This window comes from Engystomops pustulosus, chromosome 1, assembly GCF_040894005.1.
Source record: "Engystomops pustulosus chromosome 1, aEngPut4.maternal, whole genome shotgun sequence".
Taxonomy (NCBI): Eukaryota; Metazoa; Chordata; class Amphibia; order Anura; family Leptodactylidae; genus Engystomops; species Engystomops pustulosus.
Window position 1 is genome coordinate 120524394 of NC_092411.1, and position 11936 is coordinate 120536329.

General features: G+C 41.1%; 1 protein-coding gene across 8 annotated transcripts in view; it reads right to left on the reverse strand.

The window, feature by feature from the left end:
* The window catches only part of RFX3 (regulatory factor X3), a 166804-nt gene extending 156624 nt beyond the window's left edge, over positions 1 to 10180 (reverse strand). For 6 of the 8 annotated variants that reach the window (XM_072151771.1, XM_072151743.1, XM_072151736.1 and 3 more), the window contains exon 1: positions 9936 to 10179. The gene's annotated coding sequence lies outside the window, so the exon portion shown is untranslated. Of the gene's footprint in view, positions 1 to 9935 lie in introns of all 8 variants that reach the window. The other 2 variants (XM_072151751.1, XM_072151726.1) reach the window with 1 other exon arrangement.
* Positions 10181 to 11936: the final 1756 nt, after the last annotated feature.

The window sequence follows — 11936 nt, forward strand, 5'->3', positions numbered from 1 at the left end:
GAATAGCATGCCACCTGCTTGGGACAACCCCTTTGTGAGCCTCTGGAAGTCCCAACACAATGTATTAGGAATGAAAGTGACACCTGTTAAAAGCCACCATCTGTCCTTACACAAAATAATAAAAAAAGATCCTTATTGGAGAAGGGGGGGGTGACATTCACCTGATAGTAGCAAACCCTAATGCCACAAATAACAAGTATATAAAAGGAACATTGTAGCGATTTAGTGGATGCACAAAAGTCCACAATGGGCATAAAACCTACTTCTCTAACCATAAATCCTGTTGTAGCCAATACACTAAGCCTTTGGAAATAATAGAATAGACACATAAGTACATGGCTGGCAGTGTCTGTCTATTAGGGAATGTATCTACATACTTTATATCCATTGTCATATTTTCTTCTTCCACACATGGAAGCAATCCAGTAAAGTAGGAGAGAGTAGAAAATGGGTTGTTGTCCATGGAAGAAAAATTCTATTTAAAATCAGCTGGCTGTAAAATAAAATCTGTAATTCCCCACTCAGCCTGTAGAAGTAAGTAAACAATGTACAACTCAATTAGATATAAAAACAATTACTGGGAAATAAATTTGGACTCACTTTCCTCGGAGAAAATACATTCAGATTAAACTATAGTTTAACTCATTCCCATTATTATTTACACAAACTGTGCGAACAGATGGTTTTCCCTAGGAGAGACTGGGCAGCTACTTTTCGATACATATGAAGAGGAATCCATGGAGTTTCTAGCAGACTCTGTAGTAAATCTAGGATTATTATTAAAGCTGTCTTCTTGAGTTTCATGGCATACAAATTACAGAGGATGTTTCTGGCAACATACACTAACTCCATGCATCTGCTATTTATCATCACTTATTGGACATATATAACATTTGCTCTTTGGTAAGCCTCTCTTCGTGAAAAAGGCCATGGGGGGGGGGGGGGGGGATTTACTACAAAGCGCAGTAACCCATCAAAAGTGTCAGCTTCATTGGCTATATGAACACAAATTTGACAGCATTTTACATTGTTACATCACCAATCCCGTTATTGAAAAGTGGATATGCTTGTCCTGGTTAGCTGATGCTTAGCCAGCCTTTTTAAAAAGTAGGATGGTGGAGCGTAAAGCAGACTAACATCTCAGGATGTTAAAATGAGTCAACTTAAAATTAAGTGACATAAACAGGTTTTTGGCAGAGAAGACATGTACAGGCGGTCCCCTACTTGAGAACACCCGACTTACAAACGACCCCTAGTTACAAACGGACCTCTGGATGTTGGTAATTTACTGTACTTTAGCCTTAGACTACAATAAGCAACTATAACAGTTTTCAGAGGTGTCTGTAATGAAGTTTTATTGTTAATCCTGATTCTTATGACAACCCAACATTTTTAAAAATTTAATTGTCACAGAAACCAAAAAAATTTGGCATGGGATTACAATGATAAAATATACATTTCCGATTACATACAAATTCAACTTAAGAACAAACCTACAGACCCTATCTTGTATGTAACCTGGGGACTGCCTGTATAAGGCCCCATCTCCCCCTGCTTTGAACAGTTTTCCACCATGCTAACCACTTTGGGCATGGCGACAGGTGGGTGAGACTAGGGCGGGCACTTGCATCAAAGGTGAAAACTATAGCTGATATATCTGCAAAATCAGACCTAGTCTTAACAGTTCCAACCTGGCAGCGATTCATTCCAGAGCCTCTTAGTATATCAGACACACCTTGCACCACTGATTCTCATTAGAAAACACCAGTCTTCATATATTCCGCTCATTCAGTTTTGGAGTAGGGTGAGCTGGGAAAAAAACACTGCACAATTTGTAAAATAAGTCAATAGCTGTCGACACCAGGACAATCCACTGGACTCATAAGCACAGAGAGAGCCCACATTTGAATCAATAAATCTATAGCAATATATATATTATTCTGGAATAATATATATATTTCTATAGATTTATTGATTCATATTATTATAGAATAATATATATTTCTATAGACTTAATACTGTATATATATTTCTATAGATTTATTGATTCAAATGTGGGCCCTCTCTGTGGTTAGGAGTCCAGTGGATTGTCCTGGTGATCAACAGCTATTGACTGTGTAACGAAAATGCAAAATTGGTTAAGTGGTTGATAAAAATTATCTGATTTAAAAATATATATATATATATAAATTAGTGGAACTTATGTGTAGAAAGCACCATTATTCCTACAGACACAATGATTGAGATTTATCAGAAGTGTCTGAGGTAAAACTGCTGTGGTCCCCCATGGAAACCAATCATGGATCAGCTTTCATTTTATAAACAGCTGTGGGAAAATTAAAGCTGAGCTCTGATTGGTTGCCATGGGCAACTAGAACAGTCCTGCTCTTGTGATAAATCCCCCCCCATAATGTGGGGGTAAAGCTTACTATTTAGTTCATAATAAGACACTACAGTCAGTGTCAGTTTAGGGAAGTAGCTAAATAGTGAGCATTTGTACATAAAGAACAACTGAGGTTTCTCTAAATGATACTCTGTTATGTATTAATGTTAAGGTACTGGCATCCCTTACTAGGTGATGCCAGTACTAGGTCTTTTAAATTGACTACTCTGTTGATGCCGCCAAACTAACTGATTTCTTGGCATTTTTTAATGCCCCAAAAGCCACAAAAATTGAAGAAAAAAAAAAACTAATGTATAGAATAAGCGAACCAATTTACAAATTAACATTTCATGTACATTTTCATGGAAAACTACAATATGAAAAAAGTGTAAAATGCGTTTTTAACAATATATACTGGGATATGGTCATTTAACATTGTAGGCCCAAACTCTCTACAAAGATTACGATAACATGCAATAAAGTATGAGTAGACAAATCAGACGAGGATTCAGAAAAAATAGTTACATGCTAAATAAAGTGTATATAAATATGTTTATTTACTTGGTGATTTCATTATAATTAGAGATTAGCGAGTATACTCGTCCGAGCTTGATGCTCGTTCGAGTATAAGCGTACTCGAAAAGTCTCGTTGCTCGGACGACTATTTTGCCCGCTCAAGATCGAGCATTTACTTAAGAAAACACAGTGAAGAACAGTGAAGAATACAATGAAAACAGTGAACACAGGATCATTTAAGTGAAGAATACAGTGAAGAACACATTTCAGATGTTCCGTACATCTGCTAACTTATCTGAAGACACGCGTGCCGAACGGTGTTCTTCACAATAGTATGTGAAGAACAATATGTGTGAAGAACACATTGCAGATGTTCCGTACATCTGCTAACTTATCCAAAGACACGCGTGACGAACGGTGTTCTTCACAATAGTATGTGAAGAACAATATGTGTGAAGAACACATTGCAGATGTTCCATACATCTGCTAACTTATCCAAAGACACGCGTGCCGAACGGTGTTCTTCACAATAGTATGTGAAGAACAATATGTGTGAAGAACACATTGCAGATGTTCCGTACATCTGCTAACTTATCCAAAGACACGCGTGCCGAACGGTGTTCTTCAAAATAGTATGTGAAGAACAATATGTGTGAAGAACACATTGCAGATGTTCCATACATCTGCTAACTTATCCAAAGACACGCGTGCCGAACGGTATTCTTCACAATAGTATGTGAAGAACACATTACAGATGTATGGAAACATCTGCAATGTGTTCTTCACACATATTGTTCTTCACATACTATTGTGAAGAACACCGTTCAGCACACGTGTCTTCAGATAAGTTAGCAGATGTACGGAAACATCTGCAATGTGTTCTTCGGTGTTCTTTCAATGTGTTCTTTCAGTGAAAAATGCTGGAGTCTCCCATTGACTTCAATGGGGTTCGTTATTCGATACGAGCACTCGAGGATCGGGAAAAGTTCGTCTCGAATAATGAGCACTCGAGCATTTTAGTGCTCGCTCATCTCTAGTTATAATATCTGAAGCTTAGCTGACTAAAGGAGCTGCTTCTCTTCGTTGCAAACCTGGAATAATGCAATTCCCTGTTTAGTGGCTGTGTCTGGTACTATAGTCTATTTACGAGAATGGCAATGATCTGCAGAAGGTAGTGGTGGATGTGAAATCGCAGACACCGAAATAAAAAAGGCCCTTTACTCTGCTGATAGATGGGAGTTCTAGGAGAGGCATCCTCACCAACGTTATATTGATAGGTCATCTCCCTTTCAAATACACTTATTGGGTGGCCTTATTTCAGAGCTAGTATACCAGTGATTTGCAATTATTTCTCATCTTTACACCACTCCCACACCAAGTGGACGTGTAGCGGCAAGCGCCTGTATACTCGCTATAGCCTGCACAATTCTACACTGGGCAAGGCCTGCCCAGCTGGTGGAGGGGCACAATGTGCTGGAATATGATAAATGTCCCCCATTAGGTTAATTAGGCTATTTGTCGAATTTAGCCATAATATATTGCAATGTACACAAAAATAATAATCTCCAAAATCTTACTGTAAAAGAAAAGAGGTTTCAACCACTGCATTCAGTGGCGTAACTAGGAGTGGCAGGGCCCCATAGCAGTCTTTGGCTTGGGGCCCCCCTTCCCACTTAAAAATTATACATATTTATATACTCACACATGTAAGTTACAATCACACATTTATACACTTATGCACACTCATATAGAGCATATACACACACACAGTGACATATGCAAACACACAGCATATATACACACATACAGTATATGCAGACGCCATACACCGTATACATATACAGCATATAGACATCGCAGATGCAGCATATATACATCACATATATGTTATATACATATTATGATGTACAAAGTGCAGCATAATATGGATATAATGATGCACATCCTCCACTCTTTAGTATGTCAGGTTGGATGCTGGGGCCCCCTGACACTGTGGGCCCCATAGTGGTTGCTATGGCTGCTAGCGCTTTAGTTACGCCCCCGACTGCACTCCATTACATACACGGATGCAACAGTCACAGCATAAATGTAGGCATAAATAGCAAAGGTCGACAGCCAATCTATTTACCGAGAAAATGTACTCTCACTGCTTTATATTGATACCACAAACCACTATTTCATCAACCTATAAGTAACTTTTGAGCAGTGAAAGGAATGAACCTAAATATATCTAAGAAAAACTGTTGACATCATGATATGGCCCCTGGTGATTGCTCTAATTAACCAATGATTGCATCATAGGTTCAACTTTTTTTGTGTAATGGGAACGCTCTCTACTCCCAAATGAGACTGCAAACAGGTTACATACCAGACACACTATAGAAGACTCAAAGTTACAAAACCTAAAACAATAGTAATAAAAAAATATGTGATGCAACACGAATGTCTTTATTGGGTTACCATAGTCAGTACTGATCATGATAAATCCATACCATAAAAGTAAAGATAACCACTATTATGAGGGTTTCCATTGGTCCTAATTCTTTACAAATATGCCATATTAGATCATACTGATATCACAGAGATAGGACAGAGTGAAGAGACCCTCTGCAAGACTGCCATGCACTCCAGCAGACTGGGTCTGTATGTACATTACATGGCAAGTACCGGTATATATTAGAATATTGGGGGGTTTGCCAAAGGCTCAAAATAAGGTAGGTTAAACAGTATAAAAGAAGGTTTTTTCTAGGAGGTTTGGCCAAAGAAATTACAACACATAAAACAAATGAAAAGGGGATGTAAAAATACTAATAAAAAAGTCTGCTGTATAATGTGGTTAATTTTCCTATTAGTCATTTAGTAGCGTTCTCGTACAGGTGCGTTGTGTAGCATCCCAACCCATACGGATAACATAACACATAGGTGTAATTGCAGCATCCTTTCTTCCGTGGTGCATCACAAATAATTAAAGGGGTATTCCAGGAATCAGCATAATTCATATACAAGTGGGCACTCAAATTATAAGCTAATGTGTAATTAGTTGTTATTTAAAATTTTGCTCCCCTTAGCAGAAAATGCTGGTGACATAGACTGTAATGAAGAATTAAAATGTTACTGGCCCTTTAATCAGTCCGTTAATTGCCTCCGCGCGGTCCGTCGCATAACAGAAGATGGCCGCTAGTCACATGTCCACATCACATGTCCTGCACCTGCCTGGGCAGGTCATGTGATCACCACTACGTTTGGCTGTAGTCGGTTGGTTGCAGTGCATCCAGTATGGCCAGTGTTTTGGTGATGGCAGTTACACATTATTACTATGGTAACAGAGCAAGAAAACCTGTTACATCATCACAGGGAGCAGAGTATAAGAGGTAGGAGGAGTTACTGAGAACTAAAGGATCATGGGACTTGTATTTTCCAGTGGTCGGCCATCTTAGTGATAACTCCACCTACTTTAGAGAGGCCATAAATTTTGTAAATCATAAAATCAAACTATTTAAGCTCCGTTTTGTGACTAATGACATTGAGTATTGCTGTACTCATCATCATGGGTTTTTGAGTCAGACATTCATATTCCCGGAATACCCCTTTAACCAGTTTGGGCTCTGCAAACATTAGGTCTACAGAAATGATTCTTGCTCAGATGCTGGATAATATTAAGAGTGAAAAGAAACATGGAGACTTTTTTTATGCACTATGAAAACTCTACATTGTGCACACATGAAATAATTTTTTTTCACTTCCTTACTGAACAGAGCAGTATTTGTGAAGGGATTGTGTTATAACTGCAATTTGCAGTTATGTACATTACAGTAATAAAGACGTCATATATCGCAGTCTTAGGTGGGAATTGGCCTGTATATTAATCCGATACCATGGACTGAACAAACCACACAGGACGGGAGTCCTTGCATCACACAAAAATATGATGCAAGGGCTCCCTGTTTGCCGGCCGAATTACAATGCTAATGCTGCAGTTCAGCCAGCCAACAAGGATCCCTTGTGTCATATTTCTGTATAATGTAAGTACTCCCAGCTATTGCAAGGCTGTGCAGTATGTGGGATCAACATGCAGGCCCTTTTCCATGGGCTGCACATGTGCAGCCGGCCTATGGCCTCTTTTAAATGAACGCATGTTTGCCCGGCATAAAGTCACATGCTGTTCAGGCCCATATCCATAGGCACGGTGCCCAGCCGTAAACATGTGAAAATATAGAGCATGCTCTATCTTTTTTCTGTGGATGCCACAGAACGATGGCACACATATGTGCCCACTGTACCGCGGTTGGGGGCTGTAGGCGTCTATAGGGCTGCAAATATACATTCCTACAAAGTACATGTGAAAGGGGTCTAACATGGGAAAACTGGCAGCACACAGCAGAAGTAAGTAGTAGTTATTTTTGTATTTTAGCAGATTTCCAACTGTAAGACTAATTTGACACATATCTTATAATGGATTGTCTTACCATAAACACATACCCACAGAACAAGGGATAAGTGTGAGATTGCTGGGGGTTCACCTGCTAGAACCTTCAACAAATGAGAGGGAACTTTCCCAGTGAATCAAGCAGTGGGTCACTTGTGTGACAATAACTCCATTCACTTATATGTAGCTGACAGAACACTAAACTCAGGGATTTCAGTCTCCTGTTCACACAATCCTCTAGGTCGGGGATAAGTGTTTGATAGGACAATTCCTTTGCCTCATAACACAAGTAGATTTTGACAGCATTTCTCTAAGCGCTCATTCACACAGGCATGTTTATCGTGAGTCCACAATAAAATGCATCTGTATTCAGTCCCTTTTGTGTCGGTGTATTGAACCTGTATCGTTTTTTTCACATGGTTCCCAAAAGAAACCCAATAGTTTTCAAAATTTTGATAATTTTAAAAATATTAATTTGGCTAAATATCTGGTTCTGAAAATTGCACGAAATCAGTTTTTTAGAGTGGACTGCCTGAATTCTATGGAAGAGAAAAGCACAGATGAACAGCCATAAAGATCATAAAGGGTCAGGAAGCCGCAAGTTAGGCTTCTAAACCTGCCACAATGTCTACCTTCATTTACGTAACATACTCAGCTGTAATTCAGGTGCCATCATATCTCTGTCTATCTCCCTATTCCTGAGAAGTCAGATGCAGCCTTTGTGTGTGTTCCAGGAAATACTCTGCAACTGCAGAGAATGAAGTAGGTTTAATGAAGAGAGTAATCTGCGTGTGAAAGTGCTTGAGAAAGAAAAAAAAGATCTGGAAAACAAACAAGCAAGTCTTCTGGGTTTACACAGCGGGCAAGAAGAGGGGCTGGCATCTCCATTTTGAAAGCAATCTGAACAGTTGGACACTTACGTTACAATTTTACATATATTAATAACAAGTGCAAGTCAGAAAGGAACCATTCATAACAATGATGACATTTCTACAAAAGTATGATACCACTAAACATGTATCAAGACAAGACAAGCCCAATATACATGTGTATATTCAGTCCTTAAAATACATGGTAAGCAGTAGTATTCTCTAGACTGAAGACTGCCCCTGGACCCAGACTTCTGACATCATAGTCATTCAGAGAGTCCCTGTAGTATACTGTTCAATACTGTACACCTGATAGTAGCGCTACAGGAAGGCAGGGATCCGATACCAATATATATGACTATGTACACAGAGCTTAGACTGGGAAATACCGTCATCACCTTCCAGATTGACAAGTTTCAGATCCCATAGAAGTCTAGGTCATCTCACTTGTCCAACATGGTTTAATTTACACATGATATACAACATAATCCGAAACATCTGCAAAAAAAAGTCACTCTCTGGCTCTAGCCTTACACACAATAGCATAGATGACATTTTGTTTCCCTCAAAATATCACATGGTAAAACAAGCATGTAGATTTTATATCCTGCATAAAGCAACATGTTAACAATATGCTGTGTATGAGGCCCTGTTCACATCACATTCCCACAAAACATGTCCCTAGGGTACCATTCACCTGACAGAGGCCAAGTGTGTCTTTATTGCTTTAATCGGGCCCATGTATACTGGTGGCATCCCCCCCACCAAAAAAAAAAGTGTACTGAATGGCATGCATATGAGCCTAAGGATGGCATATGCCACCCTATGCCTAAATATCACCAGATGAAGTCAGGGAAATATTCCCAATGTACACATGTGATGGAAGGTTGTACTGTGATGTGAACAGGGTCTTACAGACAGTTCCAAAATCTATAGCTGAGAATGATTTAAGCCATTAAACAAGAGATCAATAAAAGGAGTAGGAAATTCTCCACGCCAGCCCTGCTGGTGTCTCTGCCAACATGTGAAACGCGTCATAAGATAAGACACCCAGACGTTTCAAGTTCACAAGCTTCATGCATTCTTTATGATCAAGCAGTCTTCAATTTCAGCTTTCAGTAGAGAAATGGGCAAATAGAGCTGGGAGAAGTAAGGGGCAGATGAGCTGCTGCTAGGCCCTCACAAGTACTCAGGCCCCCTACTACACAGAGCAACATCTCATTCATCTGTCACATGGTGCTCACAAAGCCTTCATCATCAAGTCATTGTCTGGTGCAGAGGGGTTAATAAGGGACCTGGGGACAGACAATGTGCACCTGTAAAACTCACTAGGGACCCCTTCCCTCCCCCTCCAGTAAATAATGTCCTAGGGGTGCACATCCTGAATGGAGTCTTGAAGCACAAAGGAAGACGCGGTTAACTCCTTCAGTACTTGGCCGGCGATGATGTGGATGCCCTTCCGACACAGCAAGGGTTACAACAAAGAGAAGCCAACATCCTCTTCCCACAGAGAGAGGAGTGACAGCATCCTCATCCGCACATTCGCCTGCCTCTGCCATTCCCCATTACATACAGAGCACAGGGGCTGCTTAACCCAATAAATGCCCCCTGCTCTCCTCCCCCACCGATGCCAGACATTACACAGACACTGGCAGAGACCAGAGAGAGGCTCCACTACCCCGCTGCACAGCGCGATCAGCACACACAGGCACGACAACAAGAAGAAGAGGAGTATATTCACCTTGGCTGTGGAGTACAATGTTGTTGTTGGTGCTGGTTGTTGTGGGTGATGGGGAGGATGGTGATGATGAGGTTGGAGAGGTGGTGGTGGTGATGATGGTGGTGGTGGAGGAGGAGGAGGATGAGGAGGAGAGGAGTAGTTGTTGTTGATGGGTAACAGTCGCCAGGACTACGGTGGCTATGGCGCTGGATTCACAAGGCAACAGTTGCTATAACTCACAAAAGAGGGAGGCAACCTAACCTGAGAGGAGGAAGAGGCGGGGCCTCCTGACACACACACCGCCCGGCAGCACAGAGAGGCGGCGTCTCCTGACACACAACACAGTGTGACAGCCCAGGGGGCGGGGACTCCTGGCACACAACACAGTGTGACAGCCCAGGGGGCGGGGACTCCTGGCACACAACACAGCTTGACAGCCGGGGGAGGTGGGGCCTCGGACGAGGCATCTTATTCAATCCTTGTGAAGCTTTATTGTGCCTTCTCGGCAGGCAGCATGTATTGTTTTATGCGCTGGGGTTAGGACGATGTCCCCGGCTCCGGGATAGACGGTGACTGCGCCGTGTGCTCCCATTCTATTGTCTCTCCCCAATTGTCTATGGAGGCTGCTGTTGCAGCGGATGATGCTGGGAACAATGCTCCGCGCAGGGTCCTCATCACATCCGAGTGTAATCCTCTAGGTAATGCTGCACCAGCGCTGCCTGATACTAATAATGGACAGTGTAGAGCAAACCAACACTGTGAATGATGAATACAACTAGCTGATGCTGGTGAAGAGTATCCCAGGGCCAGTTTCCATGTGTGTGTTGGCTAAAGTTTGGGTTTGAAGGCAGATGAATAGGACGTCCTATTTTTCCCTATTGACTTCAATGGACTTCCAATGGTAATGAATAAAAACCAACGAAGAAGTAAAAAGGGGTAATCCACCACAGTATGAAGTGAATCTGAAATCATTTATAAGGCTAAGTTCACATTACAGTTCAAAACTCAGTTCCTTACCTCAAAAAAAAAATTAAAAATCCCTGTTCCATTTTGGCAGGTATCCGTTAATCCATGCATTTTTTGGGCAGAAAAAAGTAACAGTGGCTGCAGTACTTTTACTCCGTTTACCCCCATCCCCTCCAAGCCACTTAACAGGAGGATCTGATCCTGCCCTGCCCCATTGTCCCATATGTATTCGGGTCTGCCTGATGCTCTGCAGGGCCTGAATGTAACTAAGCATGCTTTGGTATGATACAATTTTTTAATTATTTTTTTTTTTTAATTTTTGCATTTTATACAAACATTCACTGTACATAGATACGGCTTGCAGGCCATTGGTTACATATAACACAAATGATCCATCCGGTAGGTATCTGACTTGCAGATCTTAAAACAAACAGGTATAATTTCCATAGACACACAGAAAATTCGTACACAGTATTCCTTCTTTGGTCTGGGATCTTCCCAGAGCCCCCTCTGGCCACGTATTTGGCTCGCGGATTTCCTATCTAATCAGTTGGCTCTTCCTACTTCCTTAGCCAAGTCTTCACCCCTAGAGTTGGGCCTACCTATTGCCTTTGCCCTATGTTGAATATATCTGTACTGATCTCCTATGTCTAGACCCCCAGACTCCTCTCTTCCTTTCCACAGCATTGTCTGCTCTTACTTCCTCCGGCTCTCTAAACCAGTAGGCCCCAGTTACCAAGTGTACCCTTAAGCTGTTCCATCAAGTACCGGTATGATACAATTTTAAATGTTCACCCAGCAATAGGACAGTCAGTCTTATGACCAAATATGCTTTTACAGCATGTAATACTGTCAAATGGTTGGCTATAAAACTTTTATTTTGTCGCTTACAAATTGGGATCCTATGTATCTATATACAATGTTTGTGAGTTTAAAAACATAGCTGCTCATTCTCAGTCAATCTGAGTCTCTCAATCCCTATGTATACACTGCTCAAATGAAGGGAACACTTAAACAACACAACATAACTCTGCAACACCCCTGCCAACGTGTAGG